This window comes from Rutilus rutilus (genome assembly GCF_951802725.1).
Source record: "Rutilus rutilus genome assembly, chromosome: 10".
Classification (NCBI taxonomy): domain Eukaryota; kingdom Metazoa; phylum Chordata; class Actinopteri; order Cypriniformes; family Leuciscidae; genus Rutilus; species Rutilus rutilus.
In genome coordinates, this window is record NC_140215.1 from 20,738,733 (window position 1) to 20,751,690 (window position 12,958).

At 36.7% G+C, this 12,958-nt stretch overlaps 1 long non-coding RNA gene across 1 annotated transcript; it reads left to right on the forward strand.

The window, feature by feature from the left end:
• Positions 1–1,065: 1,065 nt before the first annotated feature.
• On the forward strand, positions 1,066–11,504 carry LOC311298458. The gene is made up of 4 exons (XR_014628961.1): positions 1,066–1,217; positions 4,504–4,604; positions 4,686–4,768; positions 10,089–11,504. It is a non-coding gene; the product is annotated as an uncharacterized lncRNA (long non-coding RNA).
• Positions 11,505–12,958: the final 1,454 nt, after the last annotated feature.

Genomic DNA, 12,958 nt, shown 5'->3' on the forward strand with positions numbered 1-12,958 from the left:
ACGCCGGCGCGACCACAACATTGCCCAACATCAAATGGCAAACGTAAAATGCAAGCGGAACGAAACTGCTCGTTATTGTGTGGTTGAAGGACCGTTTATCAGTTTGGACCAGTGCAGCGCGAGCCGATCGTGATCATGCGACACTGTTACTACACAGCGCTAATAAGAGATGCAGTAAAGAAAGCATTTGTATTCGCCACAGAACTGACAGAAGTAATAACATCGCTGCGAGATCTAGTGAGATCATATTTCTCCGTTATTAACGGATCAAACAGCGCTGACGTGGAAACCTGGAAGAAACATTGTGCCATGAATGAACTATCAGTGTCCACAGATCAGCAACATTTACCATGGATTTACTGTAGTAACACTAACTGCAACCATGGACGTTTGGCAGGAATAGTAGGCTATAATGCCTTCAACTAACACGTCGGTTTTATTTTGACATTATGAATATAATTGCTGCCCTCAAATGTTAATCTGAACTAAAATAAACCTTTGTTTATAACTATTACAATATGACATTTCATTTTTTCCAAGGAGCTGTTTTGTTTTATATGCTCCTAAGAATAGTCAATTATAGCTCTAGAATTGCTCAAAGTAAAAAAAAAAAAAAAACAACAACATATTTTATGATGTTAGTTTTAATATAAAAAAGAATAAAACATTTAAATCAAGGACATTTCTCTGGCATTTATTTCTTTATGCTGTATCAAAAACGGACCGAACCGAACCGAACCGTGACACAAGTGTATCGTATCGAACTGAACCGTGAATTTTGTGAACCGTTACACCCCTAATATACAGTGCTCGAATTGAGGGGGGGCTGGGGGGATCCGGGACCCCCCATAAGGTATTAGGGACCCCCCATAAGAAATAAAAAATAGAATTAGGGGGGTCCCTCAGATATTTTTATTTTAGTAAAAATAATAATGACAAATCTGATTAAATGCATGCAATGGATACAGTACATTTCGTGAATTGATTATTTACAATAATTTATTTTAAGTTTGTTTATAGCTAGTTGTCTCTTTAAAATGTAAACGCCCCGCCCCACATCTAAAGAGCGCTGTGCGCGCGCATGACATCGTTGACTGACAGGATTGTTTGTTTGGCGCCGCTTCGGTGAAGCTAATTTTAGCTTTTTAAAAAATGGAGAAAAATAAACCTCCACTCCCAGTCGGGAAGAGAAAGCTTCTTACTGACTTTTTTGAGGGGTAATTGTTTCTCTCTGTATATCTTTCTACTTTATATCTGTACACTCCATGCCGGGGCTTTTGTATTCCTTGCATAAATTGGAAACACTTAGGCTTAAGTTACTAATTTTTCATTATTAATAGTTCTCCTTGTTCTACAGGAGTGCTAGAGATCTCGATGAAGATGGATAAGTAAGGGTTAATGCCCGACGAGGTGTCCATTGTCAGGTATTAATGCGCGTCGGACGGTTGCCTCCGCCGAAGTCCATTAATACCTGACAATGGACACCTCGCAGGGCATTAACCCGCTTATACCATGGTCACTTAACAAATAACACATTTTTAAACCATTAGTTTATATTTTAATTAGTTTTACAATCGAAATCTAAAGGCTGTCATTGATAAACGGACCTTATCTGAGCCACAAAGTCTGATATTAAATATAGAGTCATTTCAGCCTTAATAAGCCTGTTAACAAGCAGAATCACTGAAGGAAAGAAGAGAACAGAAAAAGAGACGAGCAGAAACACAAGAACTACAACTGACTTCAGCCACAGTCTAAGATGTTGTTTGTGGAGTTGTTTAATCCTCCTCTGCTGAGATCTTCACAGATTTAATGTCTCCTTTTCGCTTCAGTTGATTTCATCAGACTGTGGCTGAAGTCAGTTGTAGTTCTTGTGTTTCTGCTCGTCTCTTTTTCTGTTCTCTTCTTTCCTTCAGTGATTCTGCTTGTTAACAGGCTTATTAAGGCTGAAATGACTCCATATTTAATATACACAGTTTTTCGGCTCAGATAAGGTCCAGGTCTGGTTTATTTCTTTGCTCTTGGCTGTGGCATTGCTATGGCCTGCTTGTGGCCCAGATCTGGCAAACAGGAGTGAGCCGCCCAAGTGTCATCATTCCATGCTGCATGTGGGTCAGATCTGCATTCCACAAGTGCCAGATGTGGGCCGGATCTGGGCCGAAACGTGTTTTCTACATTTCTATGTAACACATTATATATAGTTATGTTCAGTTCTCCATTTCAGTTGTGGCAAAAGAGTTTATATATATATATATAAAGTACACTGTAAAAAAATTCTAACCTCCCTAACTCAAAATTTTCTAGTGACTGTAAATCTGTAAATTATAAAATTTAATTTACAGAATTTCACTTGGGCCAATTGCAAAATTTAGATGTTATCAGTCACTAGAAAATTGAGTTAGGGAGGTTAGAAATTTTCACCCTCTAAATCCATATTACTTTAGTAAGTAATTTAAAAGAAGAATTATATATATATACACAATTCTTTATCCAGCGTTTTTAATAAATAGTATATATACGCATATTATGATCAAATATACTGTATATTTTGTATAAAGTGTATATTGCGAGACTAACCAACCCCCCGCCCAAAAAAAACTTGGGGACCCCCCATAAGACTTGACTCAATTCGAGCTCTGCTAATATATACTTATGTAATATAATTTGTATTTCCATCACAGGTTTGGTCTTAAATTTCATTCAAAGTGGCATTAAAAAGGTCTTAAAAAGTCTTAAATTTAACTTGTTCATATCTGTAGACACCCTGAATACCCTCTTCTGTCTTGCCCAATAAACAGGTGGTTAGACAGAATCAAGCATAATAGTTGTACTAGAATATCTATTTGTGCCATATGACAGAAATGATAAGAGTGGTATGTAGCCTACACTGTAAAAAGTGATCAGTTGTCTTGACTCAAAAAAAAGTGAGGAAAAAAGTTATGGGGAATTTGTTTTATTTATTGCTTTTTTAATTACGCATGAAGTTTATTTACTTAATAAGTTTCCTTACTTTTTTTAAGTTAAATGAAAACAAACCATTACAAGATTTTTAATGTTGTTTATATGTCTACAGTAGGCTATGTGGTGTTTTTAATATGCTTTAAGACAAATCATGTGCAAATTCATGTCAATACCATTGCTGATATTTTGTCCTTAAAACTGCAGTGAAAAAAAAGACAGTCTCAAAAACGTGGTTTGAAATCGCTGGTGTTTCTGACGTCGCAAACTACCTTTTAACCAATCACATCAATGTGCTGGCGGGCTTTAGCATATCATTAACTATTCTCTGAGAAGCCAGGTTATCCCTGTATATTTTTCTGTTGATATGAAAAATCAGGAACATTTAGCAAAATAGCTGGTGAATTATGTATATGATGTATATTACAATGTTATGAAGAACAATATGCCTTACTCCACTGACATTCTAAGTTGTTCAAAGCGTTTCTAAGGATGTTGATTTTTAGAAGGCAGCTGCCTGACTCAGATGGAGAACGGGAATATGGTAGGCTATGTTTAACATTAGGAACACATTATTAGCTGTTTGATAACGTAGTTTAGCCAAAGGCTTACATTAATTACAGTTATGTGTACGACAGTGTAGAGAGCAAGACATAAAACGTGATACCGTTTTGATACATCAACTTGTAGACGAGCCTGTATGAGTGAGTGGAGGCGGGGCTCATTTGTATATTTATTGGTCTGTACTAAATGAAACAATGGTGAAGAGTTACATTCAAGCTATTTTAAGGCATGAATACTTTTTTTTTTTCTTCTTTTTTTTTACAGGAAAAAATCAAAGATGAGTTTTAAGGGATACATTTATTGACTATGGGACTTTAATTCAACTGATCACATTTTACAGTGCATTCGACGGCTTTTGCACATTGACCGATTGTTTCTAAATGATGCACACTGTTTAGGTAAAAAATTGTATGGAAGCCCTATAAGAAAAATCTTGCTTTGGTAAATAATATAAAAGTCGAAATAATGTGACAAACAGGCATAATTATGACATAAAATGTCTTTACTCTTAAACTTTTTTTATCAAATAATTGAATCTTTTATGTCATAATTATGTATTTTTATCTAATAATAATAATGTCTTTTTTGCCATAATTGTGACTTTTTGTCTCATAATTTCTACTTATCAAAATAAAAAGTCATAATTATGACCTAAAAAGTCAAAATTATTACATTAAAGGTTGAAATTTTGATAAGCAGAAATTATGAGACAAAAAGTCACTATTATGGGGGGGAAGACATGAAGGAAATTTGTGATTTACCAAATTATGAAAATGGGCTTTTAGTTGTTTAATAATAAATTATGTCCTTAAATCTAGTTTCAACTAAAGCTAGAGTACTGAAGTTCGCATAAACCAGGCTATAATTCGTGACATTTCCACATAACTCCACATTTCACTGCTGCTAACATTGTTTCCCAACCCTAGTTCTGGAGTAATCCCACCATGCCTCATTTTGTGTTTCCCTTAACTTTCATTTCAGATAGGTTTCTACTAAGGATCTGATGAGTTAATAATGGAGATATCCATAATGCAGTTTGTTGGGGTGCTCCAGGACCATGATTGCGAGCCACTACACCATGGGTTAGTTATTATTTTTGGATAGTCAGGTCACTCTTTAAACACAATTTGTCATCATTGTACATTCTTCATTTTTCCCCTTAGATGCTGAATCCAAACAACAACTAAGATAACTATGTGAATGTTTCTGCAACTATACTCTGCAACTCACATGAATATTTAATGAGGTAAGCACTCAGTTTTTGATTGGTTGTCTGTTGCTAAACAACTCACTGTAATACTGTAACAGCATTGTCATTCCTTTGGCACTGCAGTTCAAGGTTATTCCCACAAAACCAGTGCTAGCCCTGTTCTGGACTACGGCTTTCATAACCCAGGGTTTAAGGTGGAACCAACTCACTGAAAATCAGTTAAAGGCTATATTCCAAATACTAATTTATGGTCTAATTAATCACACAATGCACGCAAAGGAAATATCTTTTTGTCATATTTGACAGTCACAGTTACCAAAAAAAAATAAAAAATGAGAGAGCTTTCAGTCAGTAATTTTGTTTAACATATTTTTAACTTAACTGTAACAATTATTCTGTAACTTAAATCTTGCTACTAGCTCAAGTACAGTATTAGAATAGAGGCGTTTCAGACAGATTTCCAAAAGATGGCAGTATTGTTCTATAACTGACTTATGGAGGCGAAACTGTTCTCAATTGAAAGAGAATTATGTGATTAATATCAGAGGTCCTCCTCTTTTTATTATTTTGACATTTATATTTTTATGTAACGAAATATATGCAGCATTTATGAAAGCAATAAAAATATAGAACATATATAAACAGAATGTATTTAATTGATAATACATTTAAGTAAAAAAAACTAAGATCGTATCATTGTGGTCTATTTTTCATTTGGGTTTTCAAAGTTCACACATTAGAAGTGGTTTAAAGGCCTTGATTTTAGTTTTAATTTCAGAGTGATTAGAGTAAAGCAAGGGTTTAGCCTTTCAAAAAAAAGCGTCCACATATTTTGACACTCTTTATTTGTTTGATTAATATGGATATAAAATGGATATAAATATGGAATAAATCTTTACCTGCAGTACAGCGTTGTTCATAATCTGCATGAGCAATAAAAAGCTGCTTCATCTCCGACAAATGATAAAAGATAGAAGCGCTCATCCAGTGCAATTTTTTTTCTTTCTTATAAAATATCCTGTTAATATTTTGGTGTGAGAAACTGCTGCAAACAATTCACTGCATAAGTGAACTGTTTGAATGAATCAAATTGAGGACAGTTAGTCATTTTTGCTGATTGGATCAGAAGAGTGATTCATTCAGATTTTGGCATCGCTAGTTCTGATTCTAAGCATCTGATAGAAAACACACATGGCATACTTGCTGAAATATTATCAAGGGAAATTATTCGCAGGTCGGTCTATGGCAACCTCGATTGTCAGATAAGGATGTATCTGTAATATTTTACAGGGGCTCGTGCCTTGGTAAAAAGGGTCTAGCGATGCCCCTGAACTAAAGGTTTAGTTTCACTGACAGCAGGTAAATGAATGAGAGGAGAGAAAAGCAATACTTGAGTGCTTTTTTAGAACAGATTCACCCTTAAGAGAGAGGAGAGCCAAGAAATGGATTTCATGTGCAGGACTGAATGGCAATGCTAAGCAGGATTTACCCTCAAGCTCAGGATCGGAAATCAGTACGGGGGAAATACAGAGATGGAAAGAGAATAAGAAAGAGGGATGGCTGCCAAGAGTTTAAACTCTTTCTGTGTCACTCTAGTCCTAGTCAAGTCACCTTTATTTACATAGCGCTTTACACAATACAGATAGTTTCAAAGCCGCTTTACAGGGATAAACAGGAAAATAATGATTCAATGATGCAAACAGAGTTCAATTCTGCTGTAAAGCAGCTCTAAAAAGAAAATAGTGTCATTGTTCAGTGTTTATTCAGTAATATTTAAAGATCATCAAATATGAAATGAGTTCAAAAAGCAGCTCTGTAGAGCATCTCTAAAACGGGGGTCATTGAAAGTGATGCTGACCCAAACACTGGTATCCTGTTACTTATCATATATGCACAAACACATGCTTTATTGGGGCTTGCTAGGAAATCAGACCCATGCACTTTTGTGCCTTTGTTTTTTTCTTCAGGAAAGAAAAAGCACATTACTTTAGATGGTGCCCTTTACAGAATAAGATTTAAATGTAGACTGGGCCTAATAGGAACATAATTTAACTTGTGAAGCAAGTGAATGCTGATAAGATAATCGATCTGAGCAGAGATCATCATAGAGACAATTTAGAGATGCTGCTTTATTGTGAGTCTGGCTCTGCAGGACATACACTCACATATATTGTTATTTAACATTAGGTGAATTAAAGTAATTAATCGCCATGTGGACTGAGAGGCTTGGCTATGGGGTGCTTCTTTTGTATGTCTATCAGATAATAATGATCTTGGTATTGAGTTTAGTTAATGGAGTGTGTGTGCTGAGTTATTCGACTGTGAAAGGGCTCCATTAGCTCGAAGATTGCTCCGTTATTTATTTGCTAAAATTGTTTTGATGAATCACAGTTTCGTTCTTTTATTCTTTTGTCCTGTTTCCCTCGCTCATTATTGACTTCAGGTGTGTCTTTACGGATCAGTTCACGATTTTCTTGGAGGTTTTAGAATGTCATTACGTCCTCTGTGGAGACTTTTTGCTCTTGGACTTCAGGCTGTAAATAGCGCGCGTGCTGATAAAACTTTTTCGAATTTTGCAAATCAATTGTTTTACGCTTTTAAACTGCATCATCATAAAACCTTAGATTCACAATCCCATTTATTGGACAGTCAGCGTCTGCTTTAAAGAACAAACATCCAAATGCTTATTAGTGCATGTGGTGCAGCATGATTACAATACATGATGGATCCAGGTGCCTTTGTTTCCTGCAAACTGTTTATCGACGATGGCCGTGGCCTATAATGAATTGAAAATAAGTGCACTCGGTAGACAGTTGATCTGCCCTAAACTTGCAGCTGTGGGTGGTGATCATTCCCATTACGGCACAGATCATGACCCTCTCTTATGAACAGAAGCTGGAGTTTTGGGTGAATGGAGAACTTTAACATTATTAACCTTTGTGTTGATTGAGCAAATTGTGCAGAAATTCCATCAGGTGAGAGTGTATGTCTTCTTTTCATGATTTATCATTAAATGTAATGACATCTGAAAATATATAGGTTTCATAAACTCTTTATGAATCAACGCACATGTACAATTTGAAAGTACAGATTGTTATTTGCGATTATTAGTAGTTATTTTATTATTTTTATCGTTGGTATTTTATTTGTTGTGATTATTATTTGTATTCACTTTATTTATTATTCACATGTGTAAAATCATAAACCAACATAACAAAAGACACATTCAACACAAGCTGAGCTTTTAAAAGTGTGAAATGGGGAAAGGCATGACAAAGGTAGACAAACAGATATGTAAAAGAGACACTTAAATGAAAGATACAGTAAAAGAGCAAAGCGCACAGTAGCAAATGCAGTGAGGGGGTGTGTGGGGGCCCTTGCCAGGGTTTGCCCTCTTGTCACTCTCTCAGCGTCTAATGGGAGTGATTGATTTTTCCGCCTGCTCTTATCGAGGGGAGCAGCCAGCATCAATAACAACGTGGAATTAGACACATAGCATCTCCCAGCTGAAAAGAGAGGAACCGGCAGAACTGACTTGGAAGGGTAGAGGGAGGGTGTCTGTTTATGTGCGCCTGCACTGAGCCTAAGTGTGCGATTAGATTAAAGATTTCTTATTTGACTTTAAAGGTGCGGGCGAGCCTGATGTCGTCCTTTATGCTGCCAAATTCCACCCTTCTTTATCTTAAACTCATCATCGTTCTAAAGCATAACAGCAGAGCCGGGAAAAGAGCTGAGGGTGCAGCCATGAACTTGAGTGTGTATTATTCATATCTGTGTAATAATAATCTGTGATTGGTGTAGGCTCTGTTCTCAGCACAAGAGGCGGTGAGAAAAGCGGAAATTACCATGTTTCAGAAACGTGGCCGAACGTGTGGAAAAGGAGCACAGTAATTGAATACTTTCACCAGACAGATTTCCCATTTTCCAATTTCCTGCCAGGCACGTTAGTAATTTTGCCATCTCATCTGTTATTCTGTTATTCCAGTGAGCCTCGGCTCCAGAGGCTTAATGCAATTCTTGGGAGGTAATTGGAAGGTACAGGTGCAGGGGGTTCATTTGCATTCACAGTTTCTGCATATCTACGACAGTACAACCACTTCAACATACAGCATGAGAGGAGAACGCATTCCCATGGATGTGCAATGCAAGACATCACTTTACAATTAATGTTTGTTGTTATTGCTCTGCTCTCTCTCTCTCATGCACACATACACAAATATAAACATAATTCCATCTAGTCGAACGGTTACTGTTTTTGACAGTTAAGGTTTTTTTTTTTTTTTTCAGTGTGGTTTAAAATTAGGATTAGAATCTACAAACAAATATGTCTGTGATGACGTGTTCACTGGTAAACAAATATTGGAGTGTGATTTCCAGGTATTTCTCCTGTTCACTTCATCTGTTAGTTAATACTGTATATTGACTTGTAACTTCAACCAAATATTACAGCCACACCTGATTTACCTTAGCGAGACGCCACATCACTAAAGCTGTTCCACCAGCTTAGTTTATATTTTATAAAGTATATTTTAAATATATAATTTAAGTATGTTTTAAAAAAAAGATTATTGGAATATGTTTTACAAGAAAAAAAGTCTTTAATCTCACATTTAATTCAGTGTGTAACGTGCCATTTTCGATGTAATTATTTTTTTAATTTACTAGCAATTTCTGAGTGAAGTACGGTTAACGGTTATGGAACCATTTTCTAATGAAAATGCTATCATTACTTAACCTGCTCTGCTCATCATAATGGTGGAAAAAAAATTATATTAGACTTAGCCAAGCATTGATCTGAAAATTGCTCAAGAATATACTTCCAGCCTGTTACAGCATCATCTCCTTGACCTTTAAGATAGTCTCAGTTTCCTTTTAAATGTCCCAAAATTTCGGTTGAAGACTAAAAGAGATTGTGCCTTCTCTGTGGCAGCGCCTCACCTCTGGAATAGAGGACTCGATTGAATGTTTTAAGTCAGTGTTGAAGATGCATCTCTACTCTGTTGCATATAATTGCCCTTAGATGCTTGGAGACTGAATAGTGATGAGTATTGTGTTTTATATGTGTATTGACGTTTTGTAATTTTGGGAGTGTAAAACTTGTGTTGTTTTTAAATGTGCCATTATTTGATTGATTGATTGATTGATTGATTGATTGATTGATTGATTAAAAAAAACCTTTTAGAAATGATAGCTTTTAGCATAAGTTCTACCAGGAAGACTCTAATGCCACGTCATTCATACTAATAGGTCTGGCCAATTACTGCTTGACACTGGAGTATATAAGCACCGAACACTCTGTTTTACGTTCGCAATTGATGACGCTGACGTTCCTCTCCATCTTCCCCACCATCACCAGTTTGGTCCCTGTCCATCCATCGACGTTAGGCTCCGCCCCGCCTTCATCTTCTGCAGGATCAGTCTACATCCCCCAGGATTTGGACTAAGGACGGGGCCTACGCCTAAGAACTTTTCTATACAACTTGACATGAATCATTGCAGCTCACCAGCATCTGTTAATGCTTTATGGGATGAATACCATGTAAACGTTCACCTGCCCTCTGAGTCTTTCTGGTAGAACTATTCGGAAAGTGCGGCCATAACTGGAATGATGAATATACCATGTGAGTATTGCCCTCTGAAGATGAAGTGTGTAATTTCTGCCCCCCTAGTGTCACCAAACGGACATAGTCAGAGCCACAGTATTAACACTCTTTAGGCTATGTTCAGACTGCAGGCAAATCAGACTTTTTCTCAAATCAGATCTTTTCAGGCAGACTGTCTGCACTATTAATTGCAAGTGATCAAATGAGATTTGTGTGTCCAGACATAATCAACCTATCTGCATGGGTTGCTTTGGTAACAAATGTTTTGTTTAGTTTTTTCGCTGTCTAGACTTTCAAAAACCATACATATTTACATATTGAACCAGGATTGAAGGAAGTATTAGTATCGCCCACCATTAATTAATGATACTTATAGATTTGCAAAGATATGTGCCTAAACATTTCCTGTTAAAGGAAATATACTACAGTATATTAGAGCCCTTTCTGTAAACCTTTGGAAAGTCTCAGTGAAAAGTTTGCAAACTGTTATCATTACTCTGCACAAATTTCTAATGTAATTTCTAAGGTAACCCTGAATATTTCTCTCTATGGTGTCCTACAAAGCAGTGTACATTCCTTCTTTTTTCCTCACTTATGGCACTGTAAAACGAATGATGTTGATATTATATTTGATAAATAGACAGAAGAGTAGAAAATACTCAGTCCTTTACCGCTCTGCTCACTGGCCTTGCTTGTCTCCCTTCATTGTTTAATTTTTATTAGTGGACCTTTTGTTCTATGCAAAGGCCATTTTATCCCAACCTGGGCCATTAGATAAAGGAGGGCAGTGAATCCAACCTCCCCATTCTCCCAAAACAAAAGATTGCTTGCCCAAGGTCCAATCAGAGCACTTGAAAGAGTAAAGCATTTCTTTTTGCTTGTAAGTCTCAAAGCCACACACACATGCACACACTTGTAAGCTTCCCTGTCTCTCCGACTGTCCTCAATGCAGGAAAATGCATAGCCATTGATTGGGCTAAACCTTGGGCCATATGTTCAGTATCCACTCATTGATTATGAGCTCCAGGTCTTTGGTCTGATAGGGCTCTTTTATGAATGAAATACACATATGCTTCTGTTCAGCCTCAGTATTAACCACTCAATTCTTCTACAGAATGACCAGAGGTCTGTATTATTCCAGCTTCTATAGAGCTGTTAAAACTGTACTTAAAAACGAAAAAAAAAAATCCGATAACATCTAAATTTTTCAATTGGCCCAAGTGAAAATCTGTACATTTCATTTTAGAATTTACAGAATTTCACTTGGGCCAATTGAAAAATTTAGATGTTATCGGTCAATTGAAATTTTTGATTGTGGAGTGTTACAATTTTTTTACAGTGTAAAGGGCACAAATAGACAAGTGAAAATTCTTGCATTTTTCTATTTTTCATTACAAATGATATCGTTTTGAGTAAAAATTTAATTGAAATATGAATTACAAAATATAGTATGTCGCTCTATTGCTTTAAAGGGATACTCCACTTTTTTTGGAAATAGGCTCATTTTACAACTCCCCCAGAGTTAAACAGTTGAGTTTTACCGTTTTCGAATCCATTCAGCCGATCTCCGGGTCTGGCGGTACCACTTTTAGCATAGCTTAGCATAGATCATTGAATCGGACATGACCATTAGCATCTCTCTCAAAAAAATGACCAAAGAGTTTTGATATTTTTCCTATTTAAAACTTGACTCTTCTGTAGTTACATCGTGTACTAAGACCGACAGAAAAGACCGACTCTCATTCCTGCATAATAATCGAGAAACTTTGCTGCCGTACCATGAGTGCAGCAGGCGTAATGATATGACGCAGCGCCTGAAAATAGGTCTAATAGGTTAGACCAGGGTTTCTCAAACTCGGTCCTGGAGGGCCACTGTCCTGCACAGTTTAGCTCCAACCCTGATCAAACACACCTAGCTGTGAGTTTCTTGCTTGCTCAGGTGTGTTTGATCAGGGTTGGAGCTAAACTGTGCAGGACAGTGGCCCTCCAGGACCGAGTTTGAGAAACCCTGGGTTAGACAAACTTAGTCCCGGTCACGTTGGAAGTTACTGAGCTGGGGACTATTTTCAGGCGCTGCGTCATATCATTACGCCTGCTGCACTCATGGTACGGCAGCAAAGTTTCTCGATTATTACGCAGGAATGAGAGTATAGTTCCTAGCCATATCAGCCTAGAAAATCGCAACTTTACATTTTCTGTCGGTCTTAGTACATGATGTAACTACAGAAGAGTCAAGTTTTAAATAGGAAAAATATCAAAACTCTTTGGTCATTTTTTTGAGAGAGATGCTAATGGTCATGTCCGATTCAATGATCTATGCTAAGCTATGCTAAAAGTGGTACCGCCAGACCCGGAGTTCAGCTGAATGGATTCGAAAACGGTAAAACTCAACTGTTTAACTCTGGGGGAGTTGTAAAATGAGCCTATTTCCAAAAAAAGTGGAGTATCCCTTTAATGACAGCATCACTGAAGCGGCATTACATTTTAACAAAAAAATCCATCAAAGTATCCTGGAAAAAAATCACAATTATCACAAAGTATCACAATTTCAGCAAAAATGTTCAACATTGATAACAGAGAAATGTTGAGCATATTAGAATGATGTCTGAAGGATCATGTGACA